The following is a 17,566-nucleotide window of genomic DNA, read 5'->3' on the forward strand; positions in this document are numbered from 1 at the left end:
AATGGAAGGTGTAGAATGAATGAAATTAAATTTCTGGAGATGAAATATCTATCTGAATGAAAATACATTGGAAGATATTAACAGGAGATTAGAAACTTCAGAATAAAAGATCAATGAATATAAATGTCATAGACTCTGGGTCTGTAGTTCCCTCTTGTCCAGCAAGAGAGCGGACACAGGATTAAAATGTGAGAGAGGCTAATGTCTGGGAGGAGACAAGAACCCCGAATAAGGGTCTTTGCTCTGTTTTTATTAAGATCAGAAGGCTACAAGTGTGGTGGACGTGCGCAAAGAGACAATGAAACTGTGAACATTAACTCATGGGCGTGAGGGAAAGGGGGTTTTGAAAATATGCTGTGTTAGGGGTCAATACAAAACAAAATCCTGGCACTGGGAGGAAGGTTGTTTATAGCAGTCATGAGGCACAGTTCTGTTTACCTAAACTTGCCTAGGGGACAAGAAAGACAGAGCTTGCTACCTCAGGGTCAACATGGCACCTTTCGTTTGCTAATTAGCTCCGCTCTGGGCAACTTCGCCCTGCTGGGCTCTAAAGTTCTGTTTTTCTGTTTTTGTCCTTCCTTCCCGTGAAAGCAGCTTTCTGCTATTGTACTAAGTTGGGGGCATTTCTGCCCCGAATACCTAATCTTGTTTACCTCATTTTTGATGCATTCATTCTGAGGCTTTCCTAGTCCTATACCTTTGTCCTATCCTGGGGGCCTTTGCCCTGTTTACCTAATTTTGTTTACCCAAACTTGGGTGTGTTCATCCTGTGGCTTTCTAGTTCTTTATGCCTTGTTAACCCATCAGTGCAAGGTCAGGGAATTCCTAAGCTTATTCCCCACATATAAATACATAGAAACAGAGCCTAACTGAAACACAGAAGGAGAAAACTGAAATAAAAATATTAGCAGAGGAACTACATATGAACAGGGTACTAATTGTGATCTTTAGAACAATATCAATCAGCCTAGAACACTCAGAACTGGAATTACCAGAAAGGATATGGACAAAAAGTTATTTGAGAAAAAAGGGGTGTAATTTTCCACACTTAATGAAAAATATAAACAGAAAACCCAAAAAGTTAAAAAAAATCACAGAGAACATAAAGAAAACTATAAGGCATGTAAGAATAAAATTGCTGGAAGCTGCTAATAAAAATAATATCTTTGAACACAAAGCCAGAGAAAAAGGCATATTGGAACAAAGATAAGAGTAGCTACCATTTTCCCATCAGGAACAAAGCAAGCCGAAAGACGGTAAAGTGATATCTTTAAAATACCGGGGGAATAAAAAACAACTATCAATTTAGAAGTGTAATCCACAAAATGTCTTTCAGAAAACAAGGAAAAATAAAGATTTTTTTCAGGAAGAAAAATGGCTGAGATAATTCACTGCCAGCAGACATGTGTTACAAGAAATGTTAAATAAAGTTCTTAAGGCAGAAGAAAAATGATGTCAAAGTAATTTAGATCTACACAATGAAACACACTAAAAATTATTACTATGTAGGTAAATATATACAAATTTTATTTTATAGTTGTTTTTCCCAAATAAATGACTATTTAAAGCTAAAGTATTAGCAATATGTTGCAGGGTTTATAAAATTTAATGAAAATTGTGACAGCCATAGGGAGAAGTTTAAGGGAGAGGGATTGTATTGTTTTAAGAAGTCAATAATATTTATAAAGTGGTATTATATTGTTTTGAGGATAGAGTATAAGATAGTATGCATATATTCTAAACCCTAGATAAACAACACAAGCAAAAGTTAGAGGTGCTAAACCAAGTGGAATCATACAAAAATACTTAGGGTACTGAAAGGAAAGTGGGAAAAATCATTAAAGAAATTATTTGACAGGTGTAAAACAAATAGCAAAATCCCATTGAATGCAAATAATGCAAACATGCCAACTGAAAGGCACAAATGTCAGATTGGGTTAAAAAAAAAAAGCTCACTTTCAAGAAATCCACTTTGAATAGAAAGTAACCAATAGGTTAAAAATCACAGGCCAGAAAATTATCAACTAAAAGTAAGCTTGAGTAGCTATATTAATAGAGAAAGGAATCTTAGAATAAGGGATATTAACATGGATAAAATGAGATCTATCTTAATGATAAAATGTCAGTTCACCAAAAAGACATAAGAATCCTAAATATATACACATACTTACTAACAGAGCTTCAAAATTGTGAAACAAAAGGTGAAAGCATAACAAAGAAATAGGTAAATTCGAAATTATAGTTAGATATTTCAATGGTCCTCCCTCAGCAACTGATATTATGAGTAGACAAAAAAAAATGTATAGAGAAGATGTACAAATAACACTGTCAACCAACCTGACCTAGCTGATATTAATAGAACACACAGCAATGGCAGAATACACACACTTTTCAAGTATGCCCAGAAAAGTCATTAAGATAAACCATATTTTGTCTCATAAAATGTCTCAATAAATTTAAAAGGATTCAGATAAAAACAAAGTGTGTTGTCTAAACACAACAGCATTGAAACAGAAATAAATAACAGAAAGCTCCACATATTTGGAAAATCAAATTTGCAAAATCTCCACATATTTGGAAATCAAACAAGACAATTCAAATAACTGATGAGTCAAAGAAGAAATCACAAGGAAATTCTAATATTTGAACTGATGGATGATAAAAATGCATAATATTAAATAAATATTACAGTCTCCCACTTATGGAAATAGAAAAAGGACAAATTAAACTCAAACAGAGGGAAAAAAATGATAAAAAAAAAAGAGCAAAATTTTTCTTTTTTTTTTTTTAGTTTCAACTTTTTATTTAAATTATGGTTGTCATGTAGGGTAATATTAATTTCAGGTGTAGAATTTAGTGATTCATCACTTACATACAGAACCCAGTGCTCATCACAAGTGCCCCCCTTAATCCCCATCACCCATTTAGCCCATCCCCCACCCATCTTCTCTCCAGCAACCTTCAGTTTGTTCTCTATAGTTAAGAGTCTCTTATGGTTTTCTTCCTTCTCTTTATTTTCCCATTCCCCTATGATCATCTGTTTTGTTTCTTCAATTCCACATATGAGTGAAATCATATGGTATTTGTCTTTTTCTGACCGATTTATTTCGGTAAGTAAATATACTTAGCATAATACACTCTAGCTCCATTCACATCATAGCAAATGGCAAGATTTCATTCTGTCTGATGGCTGAGTGATATTCCATTGTATATATATGCTATCTTTCCTTTATCCATTCATTGTCGATGGACACTTGGGTTTTTTTCGTAGTCTAGCTATAGTTGATAATGCTTCTATAAACATTAGGGTGCATGTGCCCCTTCAAATCAGTATTTTTGTATCCTTTGGGTAAATACCTAGTAGTGCATTTGCTGGGCCATAAGGTAGTTCTTTAAATTTTTTTTTTTTTAACATTTATTTATTTTTGAGACAGAGAGAGACAGAGCATGAACAGGGGAGGGGCAGAGAGAGAGGGAGACACAGAATCGGAAACAGGCTCCAGGCTCTGAGCCATCAGCACAAAGCCCGACGCGGGGCTCGAACTCACGGACCGTGAGATCATGACCTGAGCCGAAGTCGGACGCTTAACCGACCGAGCCACCCAGGCGCCCCCATAAAGTAGTTCTATATTTAACTTTTTGAGGAATCCTCATACTGTTTTCCAGAGTGGCTGCACCAGTTTGCATTCCCACCAACAGTGTAAGAGGATTCCCCTCTCTCCACATCCTTGCCAACACCGGTTGTTTCCATGTTGTTTATTTTAAGCCAGGTGTCGGAATATCTCATTGTAGTTTTGATTTGTATTTCCCTGATTATGAGTGATGTTGAGCATCTTTTCATGTGTCTGATCACCATCTGTATGTCTTCTTTGGAAGAATATCAGTTCATGTCTTCTGCCCATTTCTTAAAATGATTGTTTGTTATTTGGTTGTTGAGTTTGATAAATTCTTTATAGACTTTGGAGACTAACCCTTTACTAAATATGTCTTTTGCAAATATCTTCTCCCATCCTAAAGGTTACCTTTAATTTTGTTTATTGTTTCCTTAGCCGTGCAGAAACTTTTTATCTTGATAAAGTCCTAATAGTTCATTTTTGCTTTTGTTCCCTTGCTTCTGGCGATGTGTCTAGTAAGAAGTTGCTATGGCTGATGTCAAAGAGGTTACTGCCTGTGTTATCCTCTAGGATTTTGATGATTTCCTATCTCACATTTAGGTCTTTCATCCATTTTGAATTTATTTTTGTGCATGGTGTAAGACAGTGATTGAGTTTCATTCCTCTGTATGTCACTGTCCAGTTTTCTCAGGATCATTTGTTGAAGAGACTGTTTTTTTCTCCATTGGATTTTCTTTCCTGCTTTGTTGAAGATTAGTTGACATATAATTAGTTGTGGGTCCATTTCTGGGTTTGCTGTTCTTTTGCATTGGTCTCTATGTCTGTTTTTGTGCCAGTACCAGACTGTTTTGATGACTACAGCTTTGTAAAATAGCTTGAAGTACAGAATTGTGATACCTCCAGCTCCGCTTTGGTTTTTCAAGATTGCTTTGACTGTTCAGAGTCTTTTGTGGTTCCATACCAATTTTAGCTTTGTTTGTTCTAGCTCTGTGAAGAATGCCAGTGGTATTTTGATAGGGATTGCATTAAATGTATAGATTGCTTTAGAGAGTACAGACATTTTAACAATATTTGTGCCTCCAATCCATAGCATGGAATGCTTTTCCATATCTTTGTGTCATCTAAAAGAGAGCAAATATTAATGCAATAGAAAGCATTGAAAGAGTAGATAAAAGCAATGAAAGCATAATTTAAGTATTTGGAAAGACGAACACAGTTCCTGAGCCTCCAATCAGACTGCTCAGGAAAAAGTGAGAGAAAACACAGTGCAAATATCAAAAATAAAATAATAGTCATCATCATAGATCTCACAGACACGAGAAAGCTGATAAAGAGATACTGTGGAAAACCACATATTGATCAATTCAACAACCTGAATAAAAAGGACCAATGCCTTAAAGGAGATGCTGCCAAAGTGTTAAGAAGAAAGAATTAGACAAAATAATCTTATAGTTATTAAAAATATTGGATGTTTACTTAAAAATTTCTCATAAAGAAAACTTAGTCCCATATTGATTCAGTGGTGAATGACATCATACTCTTAGGAAAGAAATAATTCTAATTGTCTTTAAATTATTTGAGAAAATAGAAGGGACAACAATTCCTAACTCATTTAAAAATTTTTTTTAATGTTTATTTATTTTTGACAGAGAGAGAGAGAGAGAGAGAGAGTGCGTGAGCATGAGTGGGGGAGGGGCAGAGAGAAAGGGAGACACAGAATCCAAAGCAGGCTCCAGGCTCTGAACTGTCAGCACAGAGCCCAATGTGGCGCTCGAGCTCACCCACCTCTAGATCATGACCTGAGCCGAAGTCGGACGCTTAGCTGACTGAGCCACCCAGGCACCCCACTAGCTCATTTTACATAGAGACCAACATTATCTGGATAGCAAGACTTTACAAAACTAAAATAAAAGCACTAAGCCATATTCTTCATTCTTAACAGCATCTTCTCAAATGAAATGAAGCAAAAAGTATATTTTTAATGAATTTGAAAAAAGGGAATACATCTAAGTGGGATTTATCCAAGGGAAGTAAACTATGCTAAAATTTGAAAATCAAATAATATAATTCACCATACCAACACACTAAGAAAGAAAAACACATCATTTCTATAATTTCAGTGCAAAAACCACTTGATAAAAACCACTTGATAACATTTAAAATCCACTCATGAAAGCAATTCTTAGCATACTAGAAACAGACACATCTTCAACCTGATAAAGGAAAACTAGCAAAATCTTATAGCTAATATATAAATGCGGAACAACTGACTGTTTTCACCTATTTTGTTCTCTCTCATGACTTCTATTCAACACTGTGCTAAAGGAAGGTCATAGAACTGAAATAAGGCAAGAAGAGAAATAGAAAGCCGACAGACTGAAATAAGAATAAAGTAAAATTGTGTTATCTGCAGGAGATATGATCACGTATATAGGTAACCCAGAGAATCTATGAAATTAAATGTGAGTTAGGGAGGTTGTAGTGTACAACTAGGTTATTATACATGCATCAAGATTGCTTCTAAATTTTCACGACAACAAAAAGTGAAAATCGAAATTTAGAAAATCACAGTTCACAATTTCACCAGAAATGTGACAACGTTAGGGTTAAAGTAAACAGAAATTGCTCAAAACCTTTATGTGAGAATCTGCAGAACATTACTGAGAAAAATTAAAGAAAATCTAAGCGAATAGAGAAATAGACGATGTTCAAAGATTAAAAGACTCAATATCGTTAAGATGTCAACTCACCCCAAATTCACTTACAGATTCAAATAAATCCTAATTGAAACAACAACAAACTGATTTTTAAAAATAAAAACTGCCAATCTAAATGCAAAATTTTATGGAAACTCAATAGATGTAGAATAACTAGAATTTTGTGTAAAAAAAAAAAAATCAAAGTTCGAGAACTTAGACTACCTAACTTAAAAATTGTGTTGTATTGGGGCGCCTGGGTGGCGCAGTCGGTTAAGCGTCCGACTTCAGCCAGGTCACGATCTCGCGGTCTGTGAGTTCGAGCCCCACGTCAGGCTCTGGGCTGACGGCTCGGAGCCTGGAGCCTGTTTCCGATTCTGTGTCTCCCTCTCTCTCTGCCCCTCCCCCGTTCATGCTCTGTCTCTCTCTGTCCCAAAAATAAAATAAAAAACGTTAAAAAAAAAAGAAAAAAAAATTGTGTTGTATTGGCGTAAAAATTGACATATAGATCAATGGAACGGTAAACAGGATCCATAAATTATACGTTCATGTGTACATGTTCAATTGATTTTTAACCCAGATTTTGAGGCAAGATAATGGAAGGAACGGTAACCTCTTCAGTAAGTGGTGCTGGAAGAATTGAATATCAATGTACAAAATATTCAACCTCAAGTCTAACTTAAAACATATACAGAAATTAAAAATAAAATGTCAACCTATGTGTAAGAGATGCATTTACTAACCTCTGGGAAAAGATAGAGGAAAATCTTAGTAAACTTTGGTTAGGTAAAACTTCTTTAAATAGACATGAACAAGTGTAAAAGAAAAAAATGATAAATTAGATGTCATCAGAATTTAACATTTCTTTCTCGTCAAAATACAGTGTAAAACCAATGAAAACACAAAACACAGACTGGGAGAATATATTTGAGAATATATCTGAAAATGAATCTGAATCCAGAATATATCCAAAGCATATATTTAGTGACAATTCAAAAGAAGAGAAAAAATAAGATGATAAAATGGCAAGACTTGACCAGATGTGACACCAAAAAAGACAGAGACAGGATTAATAAATAAGCACGTTAAAAATGCTTGATTTCAGGGCGCCTGGCTGGCTCAGGTGGTAGAACATTCAGCTCTTGATCTCAGGGTAGCGAGTATAAGCCTCTCGTTGGATTTAGGGTCTACTTAAAAAAAAATGCTAGGGGCGCCTGGGTGGCTCAGTCGGTTAAGCATCCAACTTCAGCTCAGGTCATGATGTCACAGTTTGTGACTTTGAGCCCCGTGTTGGGCTCTGTGCTGACTGCTCAGAGCCTGGAGCCTGCTTGAGATTCTGTGTCTCCCTCTCTCTCTGCCCCTCCCCTGCTTGCACTCTGTCTCTGTCTCTGTCTCTCTCAAAAATAAATAAAAATTAAAAAAAAATGCTTGATATCATTAGTCACCAGGAAAGAGCAAATTAAAACCATGAGTTTGAACTACATACATATTGCAATGATTGATAGCTTTTAAAAGACTAATGTTGGCATGGATGTTCTGAAACATTAAGAAAGGTAAAATGTTATAGGCACTTAGGAAAAAAATGTTTAGTTTTTCTAAAGACTAAACATATGCTTACTATATGACTCAGCAATTTCACCCATAAGTGTTTAACCAAGAAAAACAAAAACCTAAACCCACACAATCTTGCGCTTCATTGAATGTTCACACAGTAGCTTTATTCATCACAGGAAAATAAAAAAGAACCCAAATGTCCCTCTGCTGCTGAGCAGTTAAATAATTTGTGGTGTATCCATCCAATGGAATACTCAGAAATAAAAGTAAATGAATGATATAAACATCTACTGGGATGAATGTCAAAAGCATTTTGCTGAGTGAAAGAAGCCCAACACAAAAGGTGTCATACCATATAATTTTGTTTATGTAAAAATATTTTTCAAAAGGCAAAATTATTATTTTGGAAAGAACAGAATTTGCCATATCCAGGGAGGTGGGTAAGAACACTGACACCAAAGGGCAAGGAAATAAAATTTGGGTGATAAAAACATTTTGCTAGGGGCTACTGACTTTCTATGTATGATGACTTTAACAGTGAAAATTGGTGAGTTTTAGTGTACTAAAATTATGCCTCAACAAAGCTGATTGAAAAATCTGGGTAAAAGTAATATTAAATATGTGGAGTTGACTAAAGAAATATCTAACAAAAATTATAATAAAATGATAGGTAGAAAATTAGGTAGAAAATTAACCATTTAAGTGTTTAATCAAATTATTATAACCTCAGAACATCTAATGGAAATGTGAAAGTTTACTCATATTCATGCATAGCGATATGAAGCCATTGACTAATAAAATAAGCTAAAAGACTAAGAAATACCAGTGACATTGACCTAGATCAATATGTCAGTTTCAAAGGCATCATTTCTTGAATTATAAATAAAACGAATTTGAAAGTGAAGAAAGGAGCTTAAGTAAGAAAGAATTATCAATGGAAAAAAAAACAATTAAATGAAATTATGAATGGTCTTAAAAGAGAATGTATGGGTTTTAATGTTTGTTACTAATTTGAAATGAAAATAGGAACATCACTAATAAGTCACAGGAATGAAAGACACAGCACAGGGAGTATGGTCAGTGATATTGTAATAGAGTTATATGGTGACAGATGGCATCTACACTTGGGGCGAGAATAGCCTAACATATAAAGATGTCGAATCATTATGTTGTACAGCTGAAGTCAATAACATTGGGTGTCAACTACTTTAAAATAGAAAAAATAAATAAAAAAGTAGAAATATCAAGCATTCTGTTCATACTATACATGAAAGTGTTATCAAAAACTTGTCAGTTTGACAGATCATTTGAAAATATAGACAAAAATAGGCCAAAAACTGCTGAAAAGCTCTTTGCCACCTAGGCAATATCAAACAAGTAACGCAATTTTAAGAACAGAAGTTTAGGTTATTTTCAGATGGGTCTGAAATGATTAAATTAAGATAAATTGGGAGTAGATTACAGGACATTGATAGAAGTATACATGGGGCGCCTGGGTGGCTCAGTCGGTTGGGCGTCCGACTTAGGCTCAGGTCACGATCTCGCGGTCCGTGAGTTCGAGCCCCGAGTCGGCTCTGGGCTGATGGCTCGGAGCCTGGAGCCTGCTTCCGATTCTGTGTCTCCCTCTCTCTCTGCCCCTCCCCCGTTCATGCTCTGTCTCTCTCTGTCTCAAAAATAAATAAAACGTTAAAAAAAAATTAAAAAAAAAGAAGTATACATTCACTGGTTTTGCAATATAAAAGTGCCCACTAATGGCTTAAGTTTTTACAGCGGACTCCTTCCTGAAATTTGTACAATGTGAAGTTGCTAAAGTGTAGAAAGGAAGGCTGTACACCGAGGCAGCGAGTGTAGAGGAGACCCAGGATAGAAATTGTCTGAGACCCTCAGAGCTGTCAGGTTCTGCGACAAGTATCCCTAACCACTGTCCAGCACCAGGCAACTTTCAGGAATGCTAATTGGACATACTTGGCCAAGTTGAACAAGATTCCAAAATGAGCTTTTAACGAATGGCTGAATTATCTGGTAAGTAGTTATTGTATGTGAGAGATGAGAATGGAAATGGATGTAATATTTTTGAACAGATTTTTTTTTCATAATACAACATGGTTTTCAATACGTTTTCTTTCACAATTTTAAAATTTGATCCAATTTCCCCCTAAATGTGTTTATTTTTTTTAATTTTTTTTTAACGTTTATTTATTTTTGAGACAGAGAGAGACACAGCATGAACGGGGGAGGGGCAGAGAGAGAGGGAGACACAGAATCAGAAGCAGGCTCCAGGCTCTGAGCCATCAGCCCAGAGCCCGACGAGGGGCTCGAACTCGCGGACCGCGAGATCGTGACCTGAGCTGAAGTCCGACGCTTAACCGACTGAGCCACCCAGGCGCCCCTAAATGTGTTTATTAAAAGAGTAAAGAGAAAAAAAAATAGAGGCCCACTGGTTTCTGAACTCTGAACTCATTGTTCTTGTACTACATGCACAAAATAAATAACTAATAAATTCTGGGCTTGAAATATTAATTTCAGAAGAAGATTTCACTGAGAGAGACATACGAAGTCAACAACTGGTGTCCTAGACCTTACTGGAATATTAAATAACTAATGAAGTGAAATCTAAACATCTAATTTCCTTGCCATCTAATATTTTGATGTTCATTTTACCGTGCCTTGAGAATTCCATGTCAATTCTTCCCCCAAGACTCCACTCTTATTCTTTCCTTGCATGGGTGTCTCTTACCCTTCTCTTATACTTCTCCACCAGATTTTAAGTTCCATGAGGAGAATCAGTATATGTCATTCATTGTTGTATCTTGATGCCTAGGACAGGTATTGGCATATAATAGAGGTTAATTAATGTATGTTGAGTGGAAATGAATACATATACTTTATATTTTATTTATTTATTTTACTTATTTTATTTATTATTTGTATTTTATTATAGGTGGATAAAACTGCAGTACTTGAAAGAACAATAAATTATAAAGGATAAAAGCTGATAAACACTGAGGAAACAAAGCCCAAATATTCATGTTCTAGAAATTCATAATCAGATAAGAGGGAAATTCCATACAATAAAATTTTTAATTGTTGACAACAATCAGTCACATAACAAAATTGAGTATGAGTTTTGTGACTTGTCCAGTAACTGTAGCTTTTGCATTAAAGTTTGGGTTGTGTTCTAAGCAAATAATTTTAATGAGTAGGATTTAGACTTATTGGTTTGGTATTCACTAATACAGAACATTTGGTCAAAAAAAGACTGATTATAGTATTGATTTGGACATTTTGAGGAAGAAAACATAATGAGCTAACATGTTAATGTGAAATGACTCTCACTAGATGGCAATTAAATGATCAATAATGTTTTTGCAGAAGCGATTAGAAAATATCTTGATACATGACCAGGACTTATTTCTATTAGGAAAGGCACAGATTATACATTACTCTGTAAAAGATATTTTAGCAAAAATTAATTCATAGCGCTTATGCATTAGGGTTGTAGACAATCCTATAACCTCTACATAGAGTATAATGGAGTTTCCATTTAGTGGCACATTTCCACATTTCTAACGAAAGTGACAAAACATTCAAAGATATTTGATGTTGAAATACAGCCAAAGGTGACACCATCAGGAAAAGGAATCTGGAAGAACTAGATTAATAGTTAGGAAGAAGGTGAGATAATGGTGTTAAACCTTTTCAACATGGCACCTACAAAGAGAATTCTCTAGCTACCTGATGCGAGAGAACATCTACCTCCCTCCCTAACAGAAGCAAAGCCTCTGAAGAAGGTGACAAATGAGCTACTAACAGCTTTTTTTCCAAGAATTTGGAACTTCAACCTTCACCCAAATATTTAATAGGAACTCTCATTTAATTCATTCTAACGACAGTAGGGCTACATATGCTTTGTGGCAGATTCTTTCATACAGAAACTGTTTCAATCATGCAGAATCTGTTCTCTTTTTGTAGATCAGGATTTCAGTTAATTCCTGAAATCTGCAGTCAGGGCTACTTTAGGTTTAAGGAATGAGACACTCAGTATTGCCTACATGTTAAACAGACATCCTAGGGACCATATGAAGTCCCTTTGCTTAAGAATATTCAACCTGTGGGGCACCTGGTTGGCTCAGTTCGTTGGGCGTTCAACTTCGGCTCAGGTCATGATCTCACGGTTGTGAGTCTGAGTCCCACATCGGGCTCTGTGCTGACAGCTTGGAGCCTGGACCCTGCTTTGGATTCTGTGTCTCCCTCTCTCTCTGCCCCTCCCCACTTGTGCTCTGTCTATCAAAAATAAATAAATGTAAAAATAATTTTAAAAAATTAAAAAAAAATACTCAACCCCTGCTTTTGGCTGATAAGTGTATTTAATGTTATTATTGTTACTTGACCAATTTCTGCTTTTTTGTAAAGAACACCCGCCTTCAGTGATGTGTAAAAAGTCAAAAAATGCTCAGAGATGACATTGAAAAAACAGCAGTAGTATAAAGCAAACATCTGGCTTGTAAGTTCAAAGTCAGTTGATTTTTCCACAATAATTTCCCCAATGTTCCCTGCTTTGAAGGGGATGGAGAGGGTTGCAAAGAGGGCTTTCCCTCTTTTTATTTGCTCAGAAAGTGTGTTTGGAAGTAGCCTGAGGATATGCATGCCCTTGTATCTCTGAGGTCCAAAGATTATTCTGTTTTCAAAGTGTCTATGAACCAAAATAAACTGGCAGGAGAAAGCAACTCTTTCATGGATGTTAATATACATGAAATTCATTCCTATATTTTTTCACCAGATATCACTGAATATCTGCCAGGAACTGCACTAGGATGGGACAATATATCTGAAAGAGAATCAAGCACTTTGGTTCTCAAGGACATCACAGGCTAATAAGATTTAGACAATCAAGCTTCTGATGACAGTACAGCCTGCTGAGGACCAGACTAATCATATTCCAATATATGTCATCCCAAGTATGAGAGGAGTTGCTCCTGGTGAGGCTGTGCAAACCCAGACTCTTCTCCTTTGTTGTTCTAACCACCGTGAGCATTGGTTTATGTAAGTTATCACCACTGAAAACCTAAATCTGAGAGGTAGACAAATCTGGGCTCAATATAATTGCTAAAATTGATCTAAAGTTATAGTAATTATACTAATTATTTTTAAACGATCGATCCCTCTTTTAGGTCAGGTCTGTTTAGCAGTTGGAGGAAAAAATAACAGGGGATTTGAAAACCTGAGTCCCGATGTCTCCTAAGGGACCAGTGAGCTATGAGAAAACCCCCTCTCCATGGACGCTTCCAGACTGCATACACGGAAAATGCCAAAGAAACTCCTCAAGCTTTCAGGATGAGTAGCCATCATTCACAAAGTGTAATTATGTGTTTGCTTCATGGAATCTAAGCTTTATGAGAGCAGAATCATGTTATTTGTTTGCTTTATCTTTAGCTCCTATCATACAGTGGCATGTGATATGTGTTAACAGAGTGATTGTCATTTAGAAGAATCCACAGACCAAACTAGTTAAAAATAAAAGGAGATTTTTTTCTTCCAAGTTTTTATTTAAATTCGTCAGTTAATATACAGTGTAATACTACCTTTGGGTGTAAGATCCAGCAATTCATCACCTACACAAAACACCCAGTGCCCATCACAACAAGTGCCCTGCTTAATACCCATCACTCATTTAACCAACCTCCTGCAACAACCCTCAGTTTGTTCTCTAGTTAGGTGTCTCTTTTTTGGTTTCTCTCTCTCTCTTTTCCCCCCATGTTCGTTTGTATGGTTTCTTAAATTCCACGTATGAGTGAAATCATATGGTATTTGTCTTTTTCTAATTTTGCTTAGCATGATGCATTCTAGCACTATACACATTGTTGCAAATGGCAAGATTTCATTCTGTTTGATGGCTGAGTAATGTTCCATTGAATATGTATACCACCTCTTCTTTATCCAGTCATCAGTCGATAGACATTTGGGCTCTTTCCATAATTTGGCTGTTGTTGATAACGCTGCTATAAACATCGGGGTGCATGTATCCTTTTAAATCAGTAGTTTTGTATCCTTTGGGTAAATACCTAGTAGTTCAATTGCCAGATCATAGGGTGGTTCTATTTTTAATTTTTTGAGGCAGCTCCACACTAGTTTCCAGAGTGGCTGTACAATTTGCATTCCTGCCAACAATGTAAGAGGGTTGCCCTTTCTCTGCTTCCTACCCAACACCTAATGTTTCCATGTTAACTTTAGCCAGGTGTGAAGGGATCTCTCATTGTAGTTTCATTTTTATTTCCCTGATGATGAGTGATGTTGAGCATCTTTTCATGTGTCTGTTCACCATTTGGATATCTCCTTTGGAAAAATGTCAGTTCACGTCTTTTGCCCATTTCTTAACTGGGTTAATTATTTTTTTGGATACTGAGCTTGACAAATTCTTTATAGATTTTGGATACTAACCCTGTATTGGATATGTAATTTGCAAATATCTTCCCCCATTCTGAAGGTTGCCTTTTAGTTTTGTTGATTGTTTCCTTGCTGTGCAGAAACTTTTTATCTTGATGAAATTCCAGTAGTTCATTTTTGCTTTTATTTCCTTTGCTTCTGGAGATGTGTCTGGTAAGAAGTTGCTATGGCTGATGTCAGAGAAGTTGCTTCCTGTTCCTATCTCAAAGTTAGGTCTTTTATCCATTTTGAATACACTTTTGTGTATGGTGTAAGAAAATGGTCCAGTTTCATTCTTCTGCATGTCGCTGCCCAGTTTTCCCAGGATCATCTGTTGAGGACGCTGTCTTTTCTCCATTGGATATTCTTTCCTGCTTTGTTGAAGATTAGTTGACATATAGTTGTGGGTCCATTTCTGGGTTTGCTGTTCTTTTTTTCTGTCTTGATGACTACAGCTTTGTAAATATAGCTTGAAGCCCAGAATTGTAATGCCTCCAGCTTTGCTTTGCTTTTTCAAGATGGCTTTGGCTATTTGGGGTCTTTTATGGTCCCTTTTTAGGATCGTTTGTTCTAGCTCTTTGAAAAATGCTGGTGGTATTTCGATAGGGATTGCATTAAATGTGTACATTGCTTTGGGGAGTATAGACATTTTAACAATATTTATTCTTTCAACCAATGAGCATGGAATCTTTTCCATTTCTTTGTGTCATCTTCAATTTAAAGTAAAAGGAAATTTTACTTTTAATGTAGTCTCTTATTATTTAGTCTCTGCATTCGTCCTGTAGCTTGTATTATATATGTATCTATAAATATATAAAGACTATATATCCTCTTGATTCTATTTCTCTTATATATGTATGTATATACTATGTAACTAATAATAACAAATGTATTGATTCTGTTTCCATTATATGCATATGTAGCAAATATCTGGGTCCCTGTGAACCAGTCAAATTGACCCATCACATCCTTCTTTCTAGTGTGGAGCTATTAAGAACTAAGGGGGGAAAAAGAGGGAAGAAAAATGAGGCTATTACAAACAAAAAGTAAATGGCAAACAAAAAAAAATGAAAAAATGAAGTTGATATGATGGCAGATATGATGGAAATATGAACAAAAGGTGTAACTTCACGATTCACAAAAGAGAAAACTCAAATGGCCAATAAGCATAATAACTGACACTCATTTCACTTTTAATGAGGAAAATGCAATAACAGAACATTTTATTGGATTCAGCAAACCTTGGGAAGTATGTGCAGTAGCAGAAACATTCCTATGCTGCTATTTGCACGATAACCTGTACATCAACTTCAGACATGTAAACTGTACTGTAAATTATGTTTGGGTGCAGCCATACATTGTAAGATTTTCAGAACAATTTCCCTAGAAAGAACGAGGCTAACACCCTAGGATCAGAGGATGCTAACTGGACAGATATATAGACCAGGATGGGTGCCTCATACTTAGAACAGTCTGTGGTCAGAGTGCCTTTCAGTAATATAAGTTTTACATTTTACTTTGTGGATCCTTAGTGCCTGCCACCAGTAGAGACTAATTTAGAGGTGCCACTGGGACAATGTAACCCTTCTGCTTTGACAAGATCACCCCCTGCCACGTCATGAGATTAAAAGTCACTTTAATAAGAAGCTACATTATTAAAATGACTCATTACCATCATAGTAGTCGTAAATAAGGGTGAGAAACTTTTAGTGATATGACAGAGTCTTCTCATTGAAATATGAATAATTTAGAAATGTGTCAGACTTGGGAAAGTTGAAATGGAGTGCAAGAATAATGTTTTTAGAACTCTGAATAGAAACATTTTGGCATAGAAGTGTATAGGGAGGGGGTGTATACAGGTGGGGAAGTGCATAGGGAAAGTACCTCTTAGTACAAATGTAAAGAACGTTTTATCTTTTTCAGGCCACAGGGAATCATAATCTTTTTAAATATAAGCTGAGACAACAGAGCAGAAGAGATGAGGTTTCCTGGCGTCCTAGGGACAGATAAGGGCAAGGAGAGTATGACAAAAGTTTCCGCAAGCCTTCCTGACACTGCTGTGTCTCCACTTCCTACAGCAGACATCTTCAGAATTAGTTCTAGTTTTTCAAATTTTTGATGATTATATTTTATCACATTGTAGCATGGAAGCCAGAATTTACTTAATAGTATTTCTTGTTCACCAGTTTGTACTTTTTTTTTTTTTTCCACGTCAGACAGGTAATGTCCTGAGGTCACATAACAAGGTAATGTCCTGAGGTCACGCAACCAGGTTTAAGGGAGGCACATGTCACACAATGGCGTGAACACCCAATCATCATGCTTATGAACCACAAAAGGATCTGTACTATTTTCATTAGTACTTTCACTTTACTTTTTTCACACACACACACACACACACACACACACACACACACACAAGTTTTTGCTAAAACTAAAAGGGAAATGAAGGAATACAGCATTAATTGACACATTCAAGTCTGGAGATCAACACTTACTTTAAATATAAATAAGTATTTTGTTATGAGTACCAATTAAAATATTACACATCAAAATGTTCAATCCTATTTAACTGGTGTTAATTAGCTACCCATTGTATGAATGTAGAAACGGTGCCGTATCTTATTTGCAATATTATTGTGACGTCTGCTCTTATTGGGTGAAATCTTGTCAGATTTAATTGGTAGATAGTGAATGAATCTTGATAGAGAATCCACCAGGGAATCGTATGGGAATGATGCCTTACTGACACTGGCAGGGATTTGCTCCTCCCAGTGTTAGCTAATCCCTAGCTCCCTAGCGATAGAAATCAATTCAGCAGGGAGGTTGCCATTCAAATGCAAACTAACCAATCAAAGCCCTCCCCTCCAGCCCTCATCAGGATCCTACAGTCCAGGTCCGTGGTTCCCTGTCCTAACCTTGCCAAGACCAGGTACCATGCAACTCAGGTGAGCTGCTACAACCCAGTGCCCATAGAAAATATCAAACTAGCTAATTAAAACCTATTTAACCTACCTGTCTTTCCTTAATTCAGAAACCATGCCAAAGGCTCTTACCCACATTTTCTGCTTGTCTCTTCTTTCTCCTTACTGACCCTGGTGCTTCCTCCTGTGGCCCTGCATGGTGTGGCATGCCTCCTATACGTGACTATAAATGTCATCCTTCATGACAGTCATTTCTGTATCTGCATGTCCTGCTATACCTGACTAATAAAAATCTTGAGTGCATTTTAAATATAATCTTATATGCTTATACTTTAAATCAAATTCATTCATTCTT

The 17,566-nt window shown here is 36.1% G+C and overlaps 1 pseudogene; it reads right to left on the reverse strand.

Moving 5' to 3' along the window:
• Positions 1-16,497: 16,497 nt before the first annotated feature.
• Positions 16,498-16,629, reverse strand: LOC128777526 (small nucleolar RNA U13; annotated as a pseudogene).
• Positions 16,630-17,566: the final 937 nt, after the last annotated feature.

Source organism: Panthera pardus, unplaced genomic scaffold (genome assembly GCF_024362965.1).
Source record: "Panthera pardus isolate Hobbes unplaced genomic scaffold, ASM2436296v1 HiC_scaffold_16, whole genome shotgun sequence".
NCBI lineage: Eukaryota > Metazoa > Chordata > Mammalia > Carnivora > Felidae > Panthera > Panthera pardus.